The following is a 16,586-nucleotide window of genomic DNA, read 5'->3' as shown; positions in this document are numbered from 1 at the left end:
GATTGGATTATAGGGGCAGAGTTCTCATGAATGGATTAGCACCATCCCCTCTGTGCTGTTCTCGTGATAGTGAATGAGTTATGAGAACTGGTTGTTTAAAAGTGTGTAGCACCTTCCCCTGGCTCTCTTCCTTTTGCTGTAGCCATGTAAGATGTGCCTGCTTCCTCTTCACCGTCCACCATGGTTGTATGTTTCCTGAGGTCTCAGAAGCAGAAGCCACTATGCTCTCTGTACAGCCTGCAGAATCATGAGCCAATTAAACCTCTCTCTTGTTTTAATACATTACTCAGTCTCAAGAATTTCTTTATAGTAATGTGAGAATGGACTAATACATACCCTTTGACCTCTGTGCTGCAGGATGGCAAGAGTCGTGTTTATTTATGCTGAATATTAAAATCTTAGGGCTGAACACAGGAGATAAACTCATAACAGGTGCTCAAAATATTAGTATTAATGTTGTATTCTAAACTATTAGACAATGCATTAGCTTTTGACAGAACTTGGTTCTGCTTCTTAATAGCAACATGATCTAGGACAAGATAATTAACCTCTGTGAACTCACTTTCCTCCTGTGTAAAATGAAACAATTAACAAGACCACCTACACAGGATTGTTGTAAACATTCAGCAGTTACAATAAGCTTGATAAATGTTTTAGTTGAAAGATATACAGAATACAAATTCACTGTTGCTGAGGATTATTTTATGAGCTAGAAAATTCTCTTCAAGCAACATAAAAGTGTGCTTCTTCTTGAGAAGTCCTAGAACACCATCAGTCTAAGCATTGTAGACCAAACACTAGGAGGATTCTGCAAGGCCTTCCATATAGCCTTCTGCCTCCATGCCCTCTAATCTAGAATTTCCCAATAGGCAGGCCAAATACAACCAATGTTTAGGATGTTTATGGCTATTCCATGTGAGAAAGATTTTGTAGTAAAGAAAAAACATGTAAGAGCTCAATGAAAAAGTTGTGTTCTATAAGTGGTACTTCTCATATCTTTTAATATGGCATGAATAAGAGTGCAGCATTTGGCACTCTTATTTGACCACCAAATTCTTTTTTTTTCTCTAACCTGTAGGATTGATAATGTGTTCCTTGGATCCTCAGAACACTCTGGAGAAAATCTAGAATGTTTAGTTTCTAGTCTTATGCCAAAGTGCTGTAAAAGTAACCAATTCCAGTAAACAAGATGTTCTTTAGAATATAGAAGACTGGGTTAGAATAGATTTATGTATAAGTATAATAGAAATATAATTCTTAAATTAGTACTTCATGAGAATGATAGATACCGAAATAAAGAATGACAGACCAACCTGATACTTAGATAACAAGGCAAATTAAACCTTGGTTTTTGAACTTGCCTTAATCATCCTACAAATCTCAAGGCTCACACCACCTCCTACTAAGTGTAAAAGTTTTAATTTGTACACAGGAGAAAAACTGAAAGTTTGTTCTTATTCTAACCACATGCCTCTTAGAGGAGAAATTTCAGAAATTTAAATATAGCAGGAGGAACAAACTTCAAGTTAAACTAAGTATAAATAAATTAGAATATATTGCCCTTCATTGCATAGTCAAGGTATTTTACTTGTGACTTTTTGTAGGAGCCAGAAAATGACAAGACTCTTATTCATTAAAGATCATGCCATGTTGCATCTTGAGGGCTGGTTACCATTTTCAAAGCTTTTAGATTCTTTCATGAATCAGAGAAACAGCTTCTATTCTCACATCGTGTCATGGCTGTGAGTACCTGTTGGAAGCTTTAGATAATGCTTGTTAGATATTTCCCTAAGTAAACATATTTTATTATTGTAGTTTATTTTTTAATGATTTTCAAGAACTGATGTTGAAAAGTTGAGCTATACAAAATGTTTTGGTTGGATTCTTCATATGCTAATCTGAGATAGTGGCAACTGTGATCCCAATTGTAATATCGCCTTTTCCTTGATATTTTTTCTTTCATTTTCTTGTTTTAAGCAAAAAATTCTCAACTTTGGAATGAACTTTTTTCTCCTTAGGCAGAACTCATTAATTTTTCTCTTTTATGAAACAAGACTTGGGAGGATCTTCTGTGACACTTTCCACACACATTTTCTAATTATGTCTGTACCGTAGAAAGGTAATATTCTCTATCACAGAAAGTTCTATAAGATATTCCAAAAATTTTTCATATTTATTTATAAAGTAGTCAAAATCAAGAGAATTTTTTTCTCAAGGCCTAATTTTTTTTACCATTAGGAACACTAATTGGGGGCTTACCATATGTCCAAATTTAAAATATATATCTAATTAACCCCTTTTACAGATGAAGAAACAGAAGATCCAGGATGTCACCCAGGCAGTAACCCTCAGAGCCTGGGTTCCTTATCACCTTGTAGGCAAGCAAGCCTGTGCCAGGTGCTCCAATAGAGTCTAAGAATTATTGGGAAAACACAACAGATCCTCCCCCCGTCCTCTCTGCCCCACCTTTTCAATCCTTTCCATGACCCTCAACCCCTGCCTATAAAGTAAAAACAGCCTTTTCCCCCTTTTAGTGGTTGTAAATAAGTATCAGGGTAAGTTAAGATACAGAATTGAGGATAAGGCATAGAAGTAATATCTGTTAGTATTTATCACCTTTGGACCTCAGCAAATCAGCCCAAAATGCCTGGTTAATGTTGTAATACAGGTGAGCATCTGACTTTGTCTCCCAAGGGACTTTGCCAAAGCTCTAAAGGAAGGGGCTGTTAACATGACGTGTTGGCCAGGTGTGGTGGCTCAGGCCTGTAATGCCAGAACTTTGGGAGGTCAAGATGGGAGGATTGCTTGAAGCCAGGAGTTTGAGACCAGTCTGGACAACGTGGTGAAACACATCTCTACAAAAAACATAAAAATTAGCTGGGTGGAGTGGCATGTGCCTGTAGTCCCAGGTGCTTGGGAGGCTGAGGTGGGAGGATCACCTGAGCCCAGAAACTACAGGTTGCAGTGGGCCAGGATCAGGCCACTGCACTACAGCCTGGGTGACAGAGCAAGACCCTGTCTTGAAAAAGAAAATAAAAAGTGTTAAGGCAAAATCAGCAGGAGGCCATCAGCATAAGATTACTCTGTACCTGAAACTCTTACCCAAGGAACCCAAAACTTCACTTAGAGGCATTCCTTATAGCTGATTAATTTTGAATCAAGGTTTACCCAATCACAAACAACCAATTAGATTGGGTATATAACTAGAGACCTTTCATCAAATCATACTTATGTAAGGCAAACACCTAGCTGTAGCCAATAAAGTAATTCCTTTGCTTCTGTGTCCAGTTCATGAAAACTCACTGCTCATGCCACTAGAGCAGAGCTCTCTGAACCCCTTCCTGCTTTCAGTGCTACCCAATTAATTTGTCGTTTGCTCAGATAAACTTTGTTAAATGTACTGTCTAAAGTTTTTATTTTAATAGAAGTTAAAATAAATAAAATGAAATAATATGAAATATGCCCAATTAAGCATTTCTTAAAAAATGAGTAACTTTGTGGAGTGGGTTATGGGCTGCAACATTAGTGGATTTCCTCCAGCTTAGCCCAATGATGGTGAGAAGGGAAGAGGATTGAGGCAGGGGCCATTATCATGGTTCCCTGACAACCTCCTGAGAATGGGAGTAGCAAGGGAAGGGGTATCAGCCATAGTCATTTGAGACATATGACTTTGAGAGATGCCCCAAGAAACTCCCAGATCAAGAGGATCTGGATCTGATGCTAGTTTTCCAGTGAACCTGGAGGTGGATTTTGTCACTGTCACTGGGCCTTTTTGTATCCACTAGGCCAATATTTTTGGGGGAGATTTGGGTCCTTTAATCCAGTGTTTATAAATCTGTTTTTAAAAAATATAAAATAAGAGGTTCTAAACTCTCTGTGTGCCAATGCTGTGTTTACTGAGCCTTTTGATCTAAAAAGGGGTCTTTATTTAGGAACAAAAATCCAACAGAATGCTGTTGTCCATTTTCATAGTCTGATTTCTATTTTCAAGATATATCATTTTTATTTTCTTATGCCTCGTACTCCATTCTGGCAGGCTTTATTTATTTTGAGGTAGCTCTTTTATTATCCACATTTCACAGTTGATAACTGGGGCCAAAAGGGGAAAGAAACAGAGCAACGGCTAACATATAGGGCTAGTTGCATTACCTGAAAATAATTCAAGTTTACTTGTCATTTCAGTTAAATAGCAGGGAATCAAATACAAAACTACATTTTAAAGGATCTTATTTCAAATTTTAAAACTCAGTTACTTAGTAGTTACTCTAAACCATATTGAGTAGTTACTCTAAGTAAATTATTCTTCTTTGTCACAGGCTAGAGAGTGTATGTAGTGATGATTACTTTTTTTTTGTCATTGTTTTCATTCAGCTTAGGGGGTTTGTTAAGACCTAAAATGTATGGTTGTTAAAAAACTTTACAATTCTCTAAATATTTTTATTGTAGTTATAAAAAATCCAGTTACAATGTAGAACATGCTTAATGTAGAAAACTTGAAGCACCTAGAAAAGCAGAAAGGCAAACAAAACAAAACAAGAATCTCCTTCGTTTCTTCATCACTAATATCATGGGTATTTTGGTCCTTACAGTACATTTTCTAGGTCAAGAATGAATCCAGTATGTTTTTGAGGCCTGCACTTTTACATTTTGGGGGACTTTCTTTAAGAAAAATAATATAAAATTATAAATACAAAGTTGAATATGAACATGAATATTTATGTAGAATGAGAAAGAAAATCACAAGAATTTTAAATTTTCTAAAGTTAAAAATTATTCCAGTGCTTGCTTCGGCAGCACATATACTAAAATTGGAACAATACAGAGAAGATTAGCATGGCCCCTGCACAAGGATGACACGCAAATTCGTGAAGCGTTCCATATTTTTAACCATTTAGGACATAGGAGTAGGCAAGGACTTCATGACCAAAACACCAAAAGCATTGGCAATGAAAGCCAAAATAGACAAATGGGACCTAATCAAACTCCACAGCTTCTGCATGGGAAAAGAAACAGTCACTAGAGTCAATCGGCAACCAACAGAATGGGAAAAAAGTTTTGCAGTTTACCCATCTGACAAAGGGCTGATATCCAGAATTTACAAAGAACTCAAACAGATTTACAGGAAAAAAACAAACAAGCCCATTCAAAAATGGGCAAAGGATATGAACAGACACTTTACAAAAGAAGACATACATGACGCCAAGAAGCATATGAAAAAATGCTTATCATCACTGGTCATTAGAGAGATGCAAATCAAAACCCATTGAGATACCATCTCACGCCAGTTAGAATGGCGATCATTAAAAAATCTGGAGACAACAGATGCTGGAGAGGATGTGGAGAAATAGGAAAACTTTTACACTGTTGGTGGGAGTGTAAATTAGTCCAACCATTGTGGAAGACAGTGTGGCGATTCCTCAAGGCCTTAGAAAGAGAAATCCCATTTGACCCAGCAATCCCATTACTGGGTATATATCCAAAGGGCTATAAATTGTTCTACTATAAGGACACATGCGCACAAATGTTTATTGCAGCACTGTTTACAATAGCAAAGACCTGGAACCAACCCAAATGCCCATCGATGATAGACTGGACTGGGAAAATGTGGCACATATACACCATGGAATATTATGCAGCAATCAAAAATGATGAGTTCGTGTCCTTTGTAGGGACATGGATGAATCTGGAGAACATCATTCTCAGCAAACTGACACAAGAATAGGAAATCAAACACCGCATATTCTCACTCATAGGTGGGTGATGAACAATGAGAACACATGGACACAGGGAAGGGAGTACTACACACTGGGGTCTATTGCGGGGAATAGGGGATGGACAGCTGGGGGGTGAGCTGGGGAGGGATAGCCTAGGGAGAAATGCCAAATGTGGGTGAAGGGGAGGAAGGCAGCAGAACACACTGCCATGTGTGTACCTATGTAACTATCTTGCATGTTCTGCACATGTACCCCAAAACCTAAAAGGCAATAAAAAAAATTACTCCAGATGTCATACTATCTAGAAAAATCAATTATTGCGTTAACTCTTTTATTGCTTGACACTCCTCTGCCACCCCTACATTTTAGATTGAATACTCATTGATGATGTCTTTGAAAGGCAATGATTTTGTAATAGCATTTTCTATAGTGACTAGAAAGAGAATTAAAAGAATAATTCAGTTTTCCTTCTCACATGGGTGATCACAGTTAATGTTTTTATTATTGCCAGTTTAGAAGAGTCCTTTTTTAAAAAAAAAAAAATCACACGCCTTATTGGTATTGCCTCATCTATACCCTCTTCAATTATAGATGTGGGGAGGGGTGGGGATTTCCTGCTAGGGTGCAAGCCCTCTTCTCACAAAGGCTGTCTAGTTTAGAGGGGATGGAGTGTTTATGCAGTGGGGGTTGAGTGGCCCTTTTTCTAAACCAGAAACTACACAGTCACTCATTTTCATCTCTTGTCTTTGGGGATAAATATAGGGTCTAAGTACTTGATAACATTTTCCAGGGGTGGGTTCTTGCTGGATCTAGTGGATATGGAGGTAGGCCTGGCAGACTGCAGACTCTTCAACCCAAAGAAAAACACCAAAATGGAGAAGATGAACTCTAGTCTGGAGCACCCTGAAAGTGAAGTTTTTCCTATTGCAACCATAATGGCTCAGTCGCTTGATGCTCACAACAAATCAATATATCGAGACATTGGGTTGCAACAGAGAAAGCGGTTTAATCATATGGCTGCCAAAGGAAGACATGAGAGGGAACCTCAAATTCACCTTCCTGTAGAGTTTGGAGCTGGAGTTTGTAAGGGTTTTGGAGTGGGTTGAAGTGTAGAGATGGTTGATTGGTTGAAGAGTGCATAGCAAAGTCATGGCACTGGTTTATGAAGAAACTGACTTTTCATGCTGATTCTGTACTTATTCCTTCAAACTGGTTGGTGCCAGCTGTTTCACTGGAATTTGGGATCTGAAAAATATCTCTAGTGATGTTTAAACAAAAGTCTTATGATTCTACTGTCAGAGATTCTATCTATAATAGTTCCGATGCAAATGGTCAAGATCTAGTGCTAACTGACTTTCAGTCACAAGGAAAGGGGGTCATAGTGCAGCCTGATTAATGCTTAATAACTAGATTTCAGTCCAGAATTCTAGTTAACCCTGTATGGATGGCTTCACTATCTGCTTGAAAGAGGACATGACTCATCTTGGAAAGAGTGGTGTAAGGAAGGGGTCCACATCTAAAGTATGAGTGACTTTTAGTCAGTCCACCCTGTTCTGATATTTTAAAAAACAGTATTTGAATGACCTGTTTTTTTTTTCATTGATCAGTATATTGTAATTTTTTTGTGCTAAACATGCTTTTCTACAACATGATGTTTAATAGATGTTCAGTATTCATCATATAAAAATGTAGCATAATTTTCTTCTTTTGCTGAATGTTTTGGTGGTTTTCCAATTTTTTTATATTATAAACAGTACTACATCTGACGTTCCCATGCACATGTCTGATGCCATCTACCAGGCTAAACTTTTCTTAGGATAAATTTGTAGGATACATTTGTAGAAATGCCGTTGTTGGGTGAGAAGGTACAAATAATTTTTTCAAGGCTTTGATAAAAACATTAAGACTTGATACGTTATAGCGCTATTTTACAAAAATATTCTAACAATATATCCATCCTACCAATAACAGTGTAAGAGAGTAAAAGACTTTGCATTCACATATCTTGAATAGAAAGCATTATAAATTAAGAGTATTATTCAGCACCCCAGAGAGAGCCATTAAGGAATTGCAGACTGTTTTGAGAGAGATCGTAGGTAGGAGGCACATCTGCGTGACACATTTGTCAGAATGAGGCCATGTAGTGGCTGCCTACGTAAACAACTTCTCAGAAGCTTTTTACTGATATCAAAAGCCTGACCTGTCATTGAATTTTGCTACTTAGGCAGTGCATATGGTTTATGATCAGACCTAAAAGAACAGAATGGTGAAGGTGTCTTTTGGGAAGTTGATAGAATATGGCAACGTGAGTTCAAGCCTGATTCAAATTCTGTATCTGCAATGCAGTATTAATGTTCTTTGTTTTAGAGGGATGGTCACAGACAGTATTTTCTACTCAGGCATGAATACATTATTATCATTTTATGTCGGTGCATTTGGTGACATGATTATTTTCTATCCTGTTGTATTCACTATGAAATGTTCAGAAGCAAGGGCATATAGCATAATTAAAACCATAGAATGCTATTAATGAAAGTGGGGAAAGATAAAGAACAAAAGAGCTGGTACATATTGTTAAGTAATTAAACTAATTAGTTTTTAATAATGACTAGAATTTGTACATATTGCTTAGAAAGAATTTATAAAAAATTTAATTGCTTTGAATAGTTTAAGTCTCTTATGAAGCCCATGATTTAAAATTCTTTGAAATCTCACTGTCTAGGGAAGATACTACAATATGACTTGTTATAAATAATTCAAAAATTTAATCAAAATGTTCATTTCAGATTCTTTGAAAACAAGTAATGATTCCTTTTGGTAACTGGCTCATGTCTTTTCCAGGAAATACAAGGTGAAAACTATAAACATGATGTACCAGCCAAAGGTAGATGTTATAAAATTGAACTGGAAGAAGGAAAAGGAATTTTTAAAAGGCACAGATTCCATCCTACACTTTGTGTCTAGCAGCACTGGGAATATATGGTACATTGTTACTATAACTAGGCCATATCTCTGTCTGGTTTCCCTGGATGAGGCTGCAATCTCCTTTGATAATGTCTATTTCCTGGTTGTGTTTGCTTTCTTGATGTTCAGGTCATGTCAGGTGTCCTAGTTGTAACTGAATCTGGGAAGTTAAAAAACTCTGGGTTATTTTTTTCTTCCCAGGTGCCAAATTTTAGCCTAATAGAAAACACCTTTGCCAGACTGGGTCACTGGTGATTTAACTTATTTTCTTCACACAGTGCATGTATCATCTCATGGGCTAGATGAGATGCTGAATGTACTGAATTCACCCAACAATCTGATTTAATAGTATCTTAGGGATACCTACTGGGTGCTTGAGGATCTAGAAAGAAAAGCATTCAAGCTTCTTTTATTATAAAAGGAGAAGAAAAGTCCACAAATGCAGAATGCTATGGCTGATGTAAGAGAAGAAATGTGAAATACTCTAAAAAATTTAAAGGAAAGAGAGATCATTTTTTTTTTTTTTGGAAGACCTGAAAGACATCATGGAGGAGGTGGCATTTGAGGTGTGCTGTTTAACAAATAGTATTTTGACAGGTACAAATGTAACCTTATAGCTAAGAGAACAGGTTGAGTAAAGGTACAGTACCATAAAAACATGATATGCTTGGAGAACAGAAAATCCCAAAGTTCTGTGGAAATATGGAGAGGTAGTGAGTATAATGTCAGGAAATGCTCTGCAATGAGAGGATGTAACTTAATTGAGTAGGGAAAGGAGTAGTGGTAGAGGTGAGGACTCACAGGAGATGTTAGGAAGATTTTGAGCCGTGGAATGACATGATCAGAGTCTAAACATAGCCGGAAGACTCTGAATTCTTGAATTCAGAGTTATTGAATTCTTGGATTGCTTAGAGGAGAGAGGATGAATGGGGTGGGGGGACAAGAACAGAGGCTACAGTCACAACGCAGTAGACTGACCAGAGGGCGTGAGCATGGGGGTGGTGGGTGTGTATCCATTTGGGATCCTGGTTGTGAATGGTAGGGCATCTCTGGCTAACCTTAGCTGAAAGATAAGTATTGGAAGGATTGGTGGGATGGCTGGAGAAACAAGTATGGCAAAAAGAATGCAGAGGAGGGTAGGAAGCTAGAACCTCAGCCAAGGAGAACCTACATGAATAGTTTGGTTAGAGTCCTGCTGCTGGCTCTTGTCAGTGGACATAACTTTGATATACTGATTTTGCTGTTTTAATAGTATCTTAGGGATACTATTAAAATCTGATCTAATAGTATCTTAAGGAGTACCTACTGGATGCTTGAGGTATTTTCTTTCTTTCTTTCTTTTTTTTTTCTTTGAGACATAGTCTCACTCTGTGGCTCAGGCTGGAGTGCAGTGGCACAATCTCAGCTCCCTGCAACCTCTGCCTCGGGTTAAAGCAATTCTCCTGCTTCAGCCTCCTGAGTAGCTGGGACTACATGCCACCGTACCCAGTTAATTTTTTGTATTTTTAGTAGAGATGGGGCTTCAACGTGTTGGCAGGAATGGTCTCCATCTCCTGACCTCCTGATCCACCTGCCTCGGCCTCCCACAGTGCTGGGATTATAGGCGTGAGCCATCATGCCTGGCCTGTGTATACTTTCTAAACTTATACTCCTTCCTTAACTTTCCAAGACCCAGGTAGAACAATCCTACTGATTGATTTTTGTTCTGAGGTACCAGAGGGCTGGAAGAGAGAAGCTCCCTGACTTTGGCTTCCAGAATGGGAGGTGTTGCACTGTACCTCCTCATTCAGCACCCTATGAAAAGGAGGATTTGGGTGTGGGGAGTTCAAAAAGAACAAACAGCAGTGCTCCCTGGACTCTGCATCTCTGCTTAAGAGACACATCCCTTCTCTATGCTTACGCTGAAAAAGAAAAAATACTGAATATTATTCAAACAGCCAAGAAGGTATTCACTCCTTCTTCAGTGGAAAATAACCCAAAGCCTCATCAAATTTTGCATCTGAGTCAGTATCCCTGAGAAATGCTCGTTTTTCTTCTGGGTGTATCTTCATCCCATCTCGATATTCTGTCGTGTCTGAACTAATTTTTAAAGCGACTATCACCAATGAAACTTATGTACAATAATGGGAGAAGAGGGGAGAAAGAAGAGAAAGAGTATGCAGCTGACCAAGAGGCTATTTAGAATTTAAGACTTGGTTCCTCCACAATCTTTGTTATGAACCCTTGCTTCAGGTATTTGGGGATCAGAATGATTCCAATCCTATTTGTTTTTTCACTCTGATACTCTAAATGTTTATTACAGGGCCTGACACAGAGTAGGTTAATTAATGTTTTCCCAGGACATCTCTATAGAAGGGGAATTCTAAAAGTGATAATCTGGCTTCCACTCACTCTCTTGGTCAGGACGTAGCTGCCAGCCTATTCTTTTTGCTAGTTAGAAATAATTACCAGCTCCCTAGCACCGTTTCCTTCATTTTTACTCACTGGTGTGAGATACCTGAAATAGCCCAATTCCAATTCAGTGGAACTATTGTTAAATTCCATTAATTTGTTTCTGTGTCAGAGCATTTACAGCATCTTGCACAGTAGCTGTCCAATCTTGTAAACGTTGGGTCCTTTTGGGTACTGCCACCAAGTCTCTAAAAGGCAAATCCATCATTATATGATCTCTGCTGCATCTGGGTGTTGTGAAATGTGATGACATCAGTAAATCTTTTGCCCACCAACTTATTGCCTTACTCCTTTTAGTAGAAAATGGGATTATTCAGGAGAAGTATTTGGTATATTTAGAAAAGAGCTGGGAGGGCAGCAGAAGTAGGCCGACTGGGAGGTATGAGTAACCTGATCAAGCAGCTTCCTTGTGTCTTCAGAACTTGCTTGGACCCAGTTGATGTACATCACTTGCATTTGAAGAAAAATATGCCAGACTTTATGGCCGAGTGGATCAGAGACCATCAGGCCATATATACAGCTCAGGGCTCATGGTCACTTGAGTCCTATTCTAAGTCATTTATTCCGAACTTGGGCTCAATAGGGAGACATAAGTTTCTTTTTAAAAAATTTTTAATTTTATTTTTAGCTCTGGGATACATGTGCAGGATGTGCAGATCTGTTACTTAGGTGAATATGCGCCATAATGGTTTGCTGCACCTGTTCACCTATCACCTAGGTGACGTAGCTGCCAGCTATGGCTAATGCCAGAGTCCAGCAGGCATTCGCTGTTTTTCCTAATACTCCCCCTCTCCCTACCCCACCCCGAGACAGGACCTAGTCTATGTGGTCCCCCTCCCTGTGTCCATGTGTTCTCATTTTTTAGCTACCACTTATGAGTGAGAACATGTGGTGTTTGGTTTTCTGTTCCTGCATGAGTTTGCTGAGGATAATGGCTTCCAGCTTCATCTGTGGCAAGACGTAAGTTTCTAAAGAGGGCTTTCCTCTAGAACCCAGTAGGCCTCATCTAGAGGGGTTTGTTTGGTCTTGGTGCAATAACCTGATCTGCTTGAGACTCTGATTTCTCTGCATCTTTGGGTTATAAGCTTGATGGCAGAACTCCTGGCTCTACTGGTGTGCTCTACTGTCTACCCAGTCAGAGAAGGTTTTCTTGCTGTTGGCCTCACTAAAGGTCAGTGGCTGTCAGGTCACTTGGTAAATGTGCCAGAGTATCCCTCAAACCTGACTTATTTTGCTTTCCACAGTCAAGAAATTGAGAATGTATTGCGTCTCTTTTATTGGTGGAGGGAAAAACTTGTCCTTTACTTCAGAGGAGGAGTAATGTACCTGAAGCCACTGAATTGTGACTTTTCTACTTTACTGAGTTACCAGGCCCCTTTATTCTCAAGTTATCTATCCCTGATTCTCTAGCATGTATCTTTTTTTTTCTAAGGCATCAAGAGTGTGGCTAGTTCCTGCTTTCCAGGTCCTGCCACCATGAGATGGTATCATTGAAGTAGTGAACCAGTGTGGATATAAGGCGGTCAATGTCTTTTATACTCAGTTGTGTCATAGAACAGAGAACTGATCTATCTAATTCTGGGGCAAGATTGTTAAGGTTTGCTGCTGTCTTGCCAAATACCAGAAATTTACTTGCATTATCTATATATTGGGATACCAAAGATGCACCTCCCAGATTCAGAGCTGAATCCCAGGTTCCAGACCTAAATTGCTTTGCCCCTGTAAGGAAGACAACTTCTAAAACAGAGGTTGTTTGCTCTTGTTTGTCACCGTGTAACTTTCTGTTTCCAATCACTATCTTCTGCAGCGGCCAAACCAAAAGAATAAACAGGGATGTGTAGGTTTACCATTGTATATCTTTCAAATTTTCAATGATGATATTAATCTGCAATTTCCCCCAGAGAAGTGTTTAGTTTTTAGTTTTTAAAGTTTTGAATTTACTGTTTTGGTAAGAAGGAGGAAGAACAGATTTCTACTTGGCATTTTCTTCTATCTTCTCTTGTATCACCTTAGGCTAGTGAGCCAATGCAGAGGGCCAGCTTTCCAATTCCTGAGGATCCCCAACTCAGCTATCGGCTCACGTGTGGGGGAAATAACCTCAGAATGTGTTAGGAAATTTACTGGAGTTACCATGTGTGAACTCCTTTTATTGTTTGCCCTATCAGATGTCTATTTACCTGGTTTGAAGCATTTTTCATTAAAAAGTCAAGTAGAGTCACAGTAAGCTGCCTATGTATTCTGTCCTGAAGACTTCCTGGTCACTGCCAAAAAACTGAACCATATTGATTGCTTGCCTTGGCTATTATAAAAGCAGTCCTCCTTTGCTGCTGGAGATTAAGGCCCTTGCCAGAATCCTTCAGATCCAATTGATATCAAAAAGCTCATTTCAATACAGTATTGTGCAATGGAATACCTAGCTTATGTGGATCGGTGACTGAAGAACTTTTTCATAGATATTGGCACTGCCCTGAAAGGATGTAGTGCAGGGAGTATCCTCGGGAGCACTTCGCATCACATAGTCTGGGAGTGAGTGGGGATGGTCACATCATAAACATACTTCAGTCTTCTAATCTACCAAAGTCTTCAGAATCCATTCATTTCATACACTGAAGAATTTCTGGCATTTTATCTTTGCTTAGTGTAATCCAACACTGAGCCAAGATTTCTGTGAACTGTCAAGCACACTGTTAAAATCACTCTCAGTTACTTGAGAAGGACATCAAATCCAGAATTTCTGCTAAGAGTGTCCTTAGTGATCAATTTAGGCCTGATCTAAAGCAATATTTTTTTCTTCCTTGGTTAAATACTTTAAAATATATTCTCATATGTATGTGTGTGTGTGTGTGTGTGTGTGTGTGTCTGTCTGTCTGTGTATATATATGTGTCCGTGTGTATATATACATGTATGGACATGTATATGTATGGACATGTATATATACACACGGACACATATATACACACAGACACACACACACACCACCCTCCCCATATATATATCTTTTTTTTTTTTTTGAGATAAAGTTTTGCTCTTGTTGCCCAGGCTGGAGTGCAATGGCGTGATCTCAGCTTACTGCAACCTCCACCTCCCGGGTTCAAGCAATTCTCCTGCCTCAGTCTCCCAAGTAGCTAGGATTATAGGCAAGCACTACCACGCCAGGCTAATTTTGTATTTTTAATAGAGACAGGGTTTCTCCATATTGGTCAGGCTGGTCTCGAATTCCCAACCTCAGGTGATCCACCCACCTCAGCCTTCCAAAGTGCTGGAATTACAGGAGTGAGCCACCATGCCCATCCCAGATTCTTGTATATATTCTATAGAGTTTTCTCAACATAATAAGCAGTACAATTCTACAATTTTTCAGTATATAATAATTTATTCTTGGGTTTGGCTTTTTTGTTGGCCCCTTGGGGCATATTTGAATCTGACTCTAGTTATTGGACTGGTAACAATGAGGGATATATGTTTGTGTGTGTGTGCACATGCACACGTGTGTGGACTTCCATGCATATGTGCCTGACTGTACCCACATGTGTGCTAGGGATGGAACATAATGAAAATTAGCTTGATCTTTATAGGTAACTCTCTGAGGCAAGGAAGCTGTTTAAAAATATATTCCCCATATGAATATCCACTTTGGGTTTGCAGATTAATATGTAAACTGCAGAGATGAAAAATAATTATCATTCAGAAAATGTTGCCAAAGGTTGAGGGCTGATTTCCCAAGGGATTCATTACCATAAAATCGCTTTTCTAGACTAAGGAAGATTTCCCTGGATCAAAAGGGTTAGATTTGACTAGGTTAGAATCAGTCTTTTACTTTGTAAATCAGGATCAAGACCCACACAATTCCACTGAGACCTTGCTTTGAATCTGATAGTCTTTGTGATCAAAGATTTCCTTCTGCTTTCTATAGCCTTGAGTTTTTTCTTTTGTTAAAGCATCTGATCTTCCCAAAGATCAGATGAATTTGTTTATCACAGATAGTAGCATATTAGACTTAAATAAGAACTTGATTTTCTGTATACTCTTGAGTGTACAGCCATATAACTGCAAATTTGAATCAATATGCAAGTTAGTGAGCTTCTTTAAAAGTAGAATCAGAAACTCTTGTGTCGTTTATTACGGTGCTTATTTTACATAAAAAATCAATCTGAACTCTATGAGTATAATAAATCCGACATATTTCTGTGGTAAAAAATATAACAGATTATTAAAAACTTTAGACACAAACACATTCTATAAACATTTTACCAAATATAATTTATTTTGCCCAAATACCCATTTGTCTGGAGATCTATGGACATTTGCAAAAGAGCCCACTTCTTTTGGTTCCTGCTGAGATTCTGATGATGCCAAGTCATTTCTCCCACACGTGACCTTGGGCTGGTACTACTTGGAAGAATACTATTTACTTAAGAAAGAAAGAACAACATTAGCTACTTTAATTCAAAAATTCTTGTATATTAAATTTTTGTTGGTTTTATGAAGGCTTCATTCAAACAACTATAAAACACTTTGAAAGGAATGTTTTACCTCTAATTTTAACTCCTTGACAGAGTAGCTATTTTTATTTTCTCTTGTGTTCCTTTCATTTCTGAAAGAGTCAGGATAAGCTTACGGCTTCTTGGGGAGCCCAGATTTCTTGGGCACTTAATAGGCTCTTCATCTATTTGATTTCTTTTTAAAAATAGATTCAGAGGGTACACGAGCAGGTTCGTTCCATGAGTATATTGCATAATGCTGATGTTTGGGTTTCTAGTGAATATATCACCAATAATGAAAGCAGTACTCAATAGATAGTTTTTTTAGCCCTTTCCTCCTCTCTGCCTTCCTCCCTTCTTTTGGATTCTCCAGTATGTATTATTTCCATCTTCATGCCCATGTGTACTCCTTGTTTAGCTCCCACTTATAAGGGAGAGCATGTGGTATTTGATTTTCTGTTTCTGAGTTACTTGACTTAGGATAATGGCATTCAGCTGCATTCATGTTGCTGTGAAAGACATGATTTCATTCTTTTCATGCCTATGTAGTATTCCATGGAGTTTATGTACCACATTTTCTTTATCCAGTCCACCATTATCAAAACTTTAGTTGATTCTTTGATTTTACTTATGTGAACAACACTGTGATAAACATATACATGCAGGGGTGTTTTTGATAAAGTGATTACTTTTCCTCTGGATAGATGCCTAGTCATGAGAGTGCTGGGTCGAATGGTACTTCTATTTTTAGTTATTTGAGAAACTTCCATGTCATTTTCCACAGGTTTGAACTAATTTACATAGTCACTAACAGTGTATAATCATTCCCTGTTCTCCACATCCTCACCAACATCTGTTTTTCTTTTTTGACTTTTTAATAGTAGTCATTCTGGCTGGTATGAAATGATAACTCATTGTGGTTTAAATGTGCATTTCTCTGATTATCAGTGACATTTAGCATGTTTTTCTTTTTTT

At 38.3% G+C, this 16,586-nt stretch overlaps 1 non-coding gene across 1 annotated transcript; it reads left to right on the top strand.

The window, feature by feature from the left end:
* Positions 1 to 4,778: 4,778 nt before the first annotated feature.
* Positions 4,779 to 4,885, top strand: LOC118149660 (U6 spliceosomal RNA). The gene has a single exon (XR_004737214.2). It is a non-coding gene; the product is annotated as a U6 spliceosomal RNA (small nuclear RNA).
* The last annotated feature ends 11,701 nt before the right edge of the window (positions 4,886 to 16,586 follow it).

Source organism: Callithrix jacchus, chromosome 19 (genome assembly GCF_049354715.1).
Source record: "Callithrix jacchus isolate 240 chromosome 19, calJac240_pri, whole genome shotgun sequence".
Taxonomy (NCBI): Eukaryota; Metazoa; Chordata; class Mammalia; order Primates; family Cebidae; genus Callithrix; species Callithrix jacchus.
The sequence above is the reverse complement of the archived record's forward strand: the minus strand, read 5'-3'. Positions and strand labels throughout refer to the sequence as shown.